We start from the raw sequence: 7,721 nt of genomic DNA, 5'->3' as shown, positions 1-7,721 counted from the left end.
GGTTAGATGGTCGGTGCAACATTGAGGGCCGAAGGGCCTGTACTGCGCTGTAGTGTTCTATGTTCTTTTGAACAACAGGAGGAGTGTAGGGGCATTCTAAAGAGGGCATACAACACAGCCTTGGCAAATAAGGATTCTACAAGTATATTAAGAGTGAGAGAGAAAGTAGAGATAGAGTAAGCCCCTCCCCCCCCTCCCCCAAGATCAAAGAGGTAATCATTGTGTTGAGCCTCAGGAGATGGGAAGAATATTAAATGATTATTTTGTCAGTTTTTACTGTGGAGAAAGAAATGGAGGCTAAAGAACTCAGGGAAACAAATATGAATGCTTTGAAAACATTTCACATTACAGAAGAGGTGGTGCTGGAGGTCTTACAAAATATAAAAGTGGATAAATCTCTACGATCTGATCTAGCAATGTCCCAGGACATTGTGGGAAATTAGGGACAAAATTGCAGGGCCCTTGCAGAAATATTTGTATCATCTACAATTATGGATGAGGTATGGGATGACTGGAGAGTGGCTAATACTGTGCCTTTGTTTAAGAAGGGATGTAAGGAAAAGCCAGGGAACTGCAGACCAATGAGTTTGATTTTGGTGGTAGCTGAGTTACTAGAGGTGATTCTGAAGGATAGAATTTATATGCATATGGAGAGGCAAGGAATGATCAGGGATAGTCAACATGGTTTTGTGCCTGGGAAATCATGTTTCACAAACTTGAATGAGTTTCTTGAGGAAGAACCAATAAAATTGAGGGCAGAGTGATAGACATTGTTTACTTGGACTTCAGTGAAGCCTTTGACAAGGTTCTGCATGATAGACTGATTAGTAAATTTAGATCACATGGGATTCAGGATGAGTTTACCAATTATAATCAAAACTGGCTTAATGGCAGGACATAGAGAGTGATGGAGGAGTCTTTTCAGGCTGGGGTGGCCCAAAGGCGCAGTGGTTAGCACTGCCAACTCACCGCACCAAGGACCCATGTTCGATTCCAGCCTCAGACAACTGTCTGTGTGGAGTTTGCACATTCTCCCCATGTCTGAGTGGGTTTCCTCTGGGTGCTCTGGTTTCCTCCCACAGTCTAAAGATGTGCAGATTAGTGGACTGACTGTGCGATAATAGCCCATAGTGTTTGGGGACATGCAGTCTATAGGTGGATTAGCTGTGGGAAATACACAGTAACAGGGATTGGCTCGGATGCTGTTTGGAGGGTTGTTGTGGACACAATGGGCCGAATGGCCTGCTTCCACACTGTACGGATTCTGTGATCTATGACAGGAGGCCTGAAACCAGTGGTGTTCCACAGGGATCAGTGCTGTATCCACTTTTGGTTGTCATTTATATAAATGGTTTAGATGAGAAAACAAAAAGTTAGTAAGAATATCAAAGGTTCTCTCAAATCTTCTCAAAACTAGCTAATATCAAAGGTTAGTAAGTTTACAGATGACACCAAAATTGGTGATTATAGTGGAGAGTGAAGGGGTTATCTCAGATTTCAAAAGATCTTGATCAACTGGGTCAACCGGTTGATGAGTGGCAAATGAAGTTTAACTTGGATAAATTTTGGTAAAACAAACAAGGGCAAGACTTATACAGTTACAGGTGGGGCTTTGGGTTGTGTTGTAGAACAGATGGATTGAGGAGCTCAGGTATATAATTCCTTGAAATTTGCATCACATGTAGACAGGGTAGTTAACAAAATGTTTAGCATGCTTGCCTTCGCTGCTCAGACCTTTGAGTATAGGAGTTGGAATGTCATGTTGGTGTTGTACAGGATATTAGTGAGATGTCTTCTGGAACTTTGTGTCCAGTTCTGGTTGCCCTGTTATAGAAAGGATATTAGTAAGCTAGAGAGGATTTAGAAAGGTTTCCCAAGATTTTCCCAGGATAAGATTTGAGTTATAAGGAAAGGCTAAATAGGCTGGGACTTCTATCACTAGATCATAGGTTAAGCGGTGACCTTACAGATGTTTATAAAATAATGAGGGCCATAGATAAAGTGAATGGTAGTGTCCTTTCCCTCAGGTGGGTGGTTTCAAGATTAGGGGACATAATTTTAGGTGTGAGGAGAGAGATTTTAAAAAAGACATGAGGGGCAATTCTTTTACACAGCGAGTGGTTCATGTGTGGAATGAATTTCCAGAGGAAGTGGTGGATACAGTTACAATGTTTAAAATACATTTGGATAAATACATTAAGTAGTACTTAGAGTGATATGGGCCAAGAGCAGGCAGATGGGACTAGATTGGTTTGGGTTTATAGTCAGCATGGACTGGTTGGACCAAAGAGACTGTGTTTCCATGCTGCCTGATGCTACATATGTTTCAATAAGATCGCTTTACATTCTTCTATATTCTGATGAGTACAAACCCAATCTGCTCAACCTCTTCTCTGAACCTTCTGTATATAGACTGTATTTCAGACAATCTTTCCTTTAGAAAAGGTATCCAAAACTCTTCACAGCTGTTGTCTGACTAGAATGTCGTATAGTTTTAGCACAACCTTGCTACTTTTACAGTCCATAGGTGTGAGGCTGGAAAGGCGCAGCAGGTAAGTCAAAATTTTGGGCTGAAACCCGTTGTCATGACAGACACCTTAATACCTCACTCTACCACAAGCCTACGGATAACCTCATGATGCTGCACTTCTCTAGCTTCCACCCTAAACATATTTTAAAAAAAGCCATCTCCTACACATACACAAAATCTGCTTAGATGAGCAGGAATTAGACAGACATCTGAAGGTGTTGAAGGATGCCCTCATAAGAACTGAAAATAAAGCTCAAATCCTTGATCACCAGTTCCAATGAGCCACAGCGAAAAACTGTAATGACCTGCTCAGAAGACAGACACAGGATACGATTGATAGGGTACATTTTGTCATCCAGTACTTCCCTGAAGCAGAGAAACCACTCCATGGTCTTCACAGCCTTCAACACATTATTGATGGTGATTAACATTTCGCCAAAATCTTTCCCACGTCTCCACTTCTCGCTTTCAAACGACAACCAAACCTTAAACAGACCGTTGTTTGTAGCAAACTACCCAGCCATCAGGGCAACATCGACCGCCACATCACAACAGCGCAGAGTCGCTGAGTAGAGGCTGATAGTCAAGTTTGGTATCAATGAGAACAACTTCAACACACTATACAATCTCACACAAGCATATATATATATACACACACACACACACAAACACCGTCTCACACAAAAATACTCCCTTACACTCTCTTTCAAGCACGCACACGCGGATACACTCTCTTTCTCACACAGGCACACAAACTTTCTCTCTCTCTGACATGCGCACACACACACACACACACACGCACGCACGCACGCTCACATACACACAATCTCTCTCACACACGCACATGCACGCTCTCTCTCGCACACTCACACAATCCTACAATCTCTCTCTAACACGTACAGAATCCCTCTCTTTCACACAATCTCTCTCGTGTGCGCGCGTACACACACGTCCGTCCGTCCGTCCATCCATCCATCAATCAATCATTTGTAGGTACAGTCAATTTTGCTCAGAAAACACACAAGTTGCCGGCAGAGTCAATGGGCCATTTTATAAATGCGTGCTCCGGAAATAAAACCAGTTTGACTCCAGGTTAAAACACAAATTTACTCAAAGCCCCACACCACAAATGCATTACCTGACCAGAGATGTCACCTCTTGTACCCACTGAAAAAACTTTTAGTTATCACAGGGCAGTGATTTGAAAGAAATCCTGGTATTTGCACTTTAATCAATTAGAACCAGCATCTCCTTTCTAACTGATTGAAGATTTGTCAGGGGGCAGTCAGCCAGCCATTGTAGGTTTACTCAATACGTTCAGATCAATTGTACATTCCTTTGATCTTTCACATATAAATTCTGTGTTTCCTCTCTCGTCACACCTGAGCAAGGAGCAACGCTTAAAAAGCCAGAGGTATTCCCATAAAACCGTGGGACTACAATCTGGTGTCCTGTGATTTTTGACCCTTTCCAGCTTCACACCTATAAACGTCGAATTCCAGCATCTGCAGTCCTTATCGTCTATAACTCGCTACTTTTATACACCATTTCCTTTGAAATAAATATGGCAGTGGGTGATGACACTGGCTCCCTCTGGGAACATTACCACTGCGGTACACGAGCCACAGTTTGCCTTTTAGCTTCGTTTTTGTGGTTCTCCGCAACAGTCAGCGTTATCTGTCATCGTCCTGATCAGATGGGGTCGCTGTGGTTCCTCCCGGACAGCGGCTGGCGCCGTGGCTTCTCCCGGGCCGGTGGTGGCGCTGTCCTTGGAGGTCTGCCGGATTTGTCTATCGTGCTGGAAAAGCAGCGGCGGACGTTCGGTAAGTGTGTGCCGGGGTGTGTATGTGGGCGGCGGGTGGAGTGGAAGGATATCGTGGGAATAGTTGTTGTGATGTGGGCTGACTGGCAGCTTGTCTTCGTCACAAGAAAGGCTGGATTCAGCTGGTGCTAAGATCTGAAAGAGGCCGGAGAGCTGAGTCGGTGGAACAGGAGATGGTGCGAGAAATAGGCCAGGTTTTAGTTTGATGAAAAAAAACTCCAAAAGGAAGGTTAATATTCCAGTAAAAACGTCAGTTGCTTGTTTGGAACTTGTTGGACGGTGTTTATAGTTGGATCAGGGCCATTAAGCTTTACTGCATTTGGCGGAATCTCATGTTTCACTGTTTACAAAACTGGACTGTTTTTATTTCCAAGTAAATAGGTTACTCCCCATTATAATGAAATGTGAGGCTGGATGAACACAGGCCCAGCAGCATCTCAGGAACTCAAAGGCTGACGTTTCGGGCCTAGACCCTTCATCAGAGAGGAGGATGGGGTGAGGGTTCTGGAATAAATAGGCAGAGAGGGGGAGGCGGACCGGAGATGGAGAGAAAAGAAGATAGGTGGAGAGGAGAGTATAGGTGGGGAGGTAGGGAGGGGGTAGGTCAGTCCAGGGAAGACAGACAGGTCAAGGAGGTGGGATGAGGTTAGTAGGTAGGAGATGGAGGTGCGGCTTGGGTTGGGAAGAAGGGATGGGTGAGAGGAAGAACAGGTTAGGGTGGCAGAGACAGGTTGGACTGGTTTTGGGATGCAGTGGGTGGAGGGGAAGAGCTGGGCTGGTTGTGTGGTGCAGTGGGGGGAGGGGATGAACTGGGCTGGTTTTGGGATGCGGTGGGGGAAGGGGAGGTTTTGAAGCTTGTGAAGTCCACATTGATACCGTTGGGCTGCAGGGTTCCCAAGCGGAATAGGAGTTGCTGTTCCTGCAACCTTCGGGTGGCATCATTGTGGCACTGCAGGAGGCCCGTGATGGACATGTCATCTAAAGAATGGGAGGGGGAGTGGAAATGGTTTGCGACTGGGAGGTGCAGTTGTTTATTGCAAACCGAGCGGAGGTGTTCTGCAAAGCGGTCCCCAAGCCTCCGCTTGGTTTCCCCAATGTAGAGGAAGCCACACTGGGTACAATGAATGCAGTATACCACATTGGCAGATGTGCAGGTGAACCTCTGCATAATGTGGAAAGTCATCTTGGGGCCTGGGATAGGGGTGAGGGAGGAGGTGTGGGGGCAATTGTAGCATTTCCTGCGGTTGCAGGGGAAGGTGCCGGGTGTGGTGGGGTTGGAGGGCAGTGTGGAGCGAACAAGGGAGTCACGGAGAGTGTGGTCTCTCCGGAAAGCAGACAGGGGTGGGGATGGAAAAATGTCTTGGGTGGTGGGGTCGGATTGTAGATGGCGGAAGTGTCAGAGGATGATGCGTTGTATCTGGAGGTTGGTGGGGTGGTGTGTGAGAACGAGGGGGATCCTGTTGGGGCGGGGTGTGAGGGATGTGTTGCGGGAAATGCGGGAGACGCGGTCAAGGGCGTTCTCGACCACTGTGGGGGGAAAGTTGCGGTCCTTGAAGAACTTGGACATCCGGGATGTGTGGGAGTGGAATGTCTCATTGTGGGAGCAGATGCGGCAGAGGCGGAGGAATTGGGAATAGGGGATGGAGACTGAGAGGTCCCGATCTCCAGCACATCCCTCACCTTCCTGGACCTCTCAGTCTCCATCTCAGGCAACCAGCTTATAACTGATGTCCATTTCAAGCCCACCGACTCCCACAGCTACCTAGAATACACCTCCCACCCACCCTTCTGCAAAAATTCCATCAGAGAACGCCCTTGACCGCATTTCCCGCAACACATCCCTCACACCCCGCCCCCGCCACAACCGCCCAAAGAGGATCCCCCTGCACATCTGCCAATGTGGTATACTGCATCCACTGTACCCGGTGTGGCTTCCTCTACATTGGGGAAACCAAGCGGAGGCTTGGGGACCGCTTTGCAGAACACCTCCGCTCGGTTCGCAACAAACAACTGCACCTCCCAGTCGCAAACCATTTCCACTCCCCCTCCCATTCTTTAGATAACATGTCCATCATGGGCCTCCTGCAGTGCCACAATGATGCCACCCGAAGGTTGCAGGAACAGCAACTCCTATTCCGCTTGGGAACCCTGCAGCCCAACGGTATCAATGTGGACTTCACCAGCTTCAAAATCTCCCCTTCCCCCACCGCATCCCAAAACCAACCCAGTTCGTCCCCTCCCCCCACTGCACCACACAACCAGCCCAGCTCTTCCCCTCTACCCACTGCATCCCAAAACCAGTCCAACCTGCCTCTGCCTCCCTAACCTGTTCTTCCTCTCACCCATCCCTTCTTCCCACCCCAAGCCGCACCTCCATCTCCTGCCTACTAACCTCATCCCACCTCCTTGACCTGTCCGTCTTCCCTGGACTGACCTATCCCCTCCCTACCTCTCCACCTATACTCTCCTCTCCACCTATCTTCTTTTCTCTCCATCTTCGGTCCGCCTCCCCCTCTCTCCCTATTTATTCCAGTACCCTCACCCCATCCCCTTCTCTGATGAAGGGTCTAGGTCCGAAACGTCAGCTTTTGTGCTCCTGAGATGCTGCCGGGCCTGCTGTGTTCATCCAGCCCCACATTTCATTATCTTGGATTCTCCAGCATCTGCAGTTCCCATTATCACTGATACAATTACTCCCCATTATCACCTGTTAGTCCGAGGGCAGAATGTCTTGTGGAGTTTCCATATCCGTATGCTCCATCTCAAGGTATTTCTACCTCTTTGGACAGGCAGGCTTTTCAAATATTCCAATTCAGTGGAATCTCTTTTGAAGCTTTCATTATTTTTGTTGAACGATTTTGTTTACAAGATTCGGATCAGAGGTTTAGGGCAGTGTTTGATAAGTACAATGGCAACTTGTATTTATTTAACACTTTTAGTACTTTAAATCATTTCAAAGTGCTTAGTGTAATTAGATGATTGACATTAGAATATTGGCATTGAGGCAAAAGAGGCAATATTGGAATAGGTAGTCAAAGTTTGATTGAAGAAGGAGGTTTGATCGAATATCTTAAAAGAGGGGAAATGGGCATGGGGTTTCTGATAGGCTTTCTGATACCTATGGCCTAGATTGGGGTCAGCAGAGTTTTAATGGAATTGCGCAAATAATGGCAATAACTGCAAAGAAGATGGATATGTTCCAATGAAGAGTTGTTAAAGCGATTGTAGGGCTCTTGGAGGATGCAGTTGCGGAATTAATAACGAGGAACGGAGAAATGGCAAATAATTTAATCCAGTGTTTTGCATTGGATCTAATGCCGGAGATCATTCTTTGACTGCAACTGTATAGGTAAGAATGGAATTAGAGAA

General features: G+C 46.6%; 1 protein-coding gene across 4 annotated transcripts in view; it reads left to right on the top strand.

Annotated features, from left to right (window-relative positions):
• The first annotated feature begins 4,311 nt into the window (after nucleotides 1–4,311).
• taf1 (TAF1 RNA polymerase II, TATA box binding protein (TBP)-associated factor) overlaps nucleotides 4,312–7,721 on the top strand; it is a 132,263-nt gene continuing 128,853 nt past the window's right edge. The window contains exon 1 of one of the 4 annotated variants that reach the window (XM_048544209.2): nucleotides 4,312–4,353. The gene's annotated coding sequence lies outside the window, so the exon portion shown is untranslated. Of the gene's footprint in view, nucleotides 4,354–4,375; nucleotides 4,582–6,948; nucleotides 7,702–7,721 lie in introns of those variants that run through there. The other 3 variants (XM_048544208.2, XM_048544207.2, XM_048544210.2) reach the window with 3 other exon arrangements.

The sequence above is a fragment of the Stegostoma tigrinum genome, chromosome 15, assembly GCF_030684315.1.
Source record: "Stegostoma tigrinum isolate sSteTig4 chromosome 15, sSteTig4.hap1, whole genome shotgun sequence".
Classification (NCBI taxonomy): Eukaryota; Metazoa; Chordata; class Chondrichthyes; order Orectolobiformes; family Stegostomatidae; genus Stegostoma; species Stegostoma tigrinum.
Note: the sequence above shows the minus strand (reverse complement) of the source record. Positions and strands in the feature narration are given on the sequence as shown.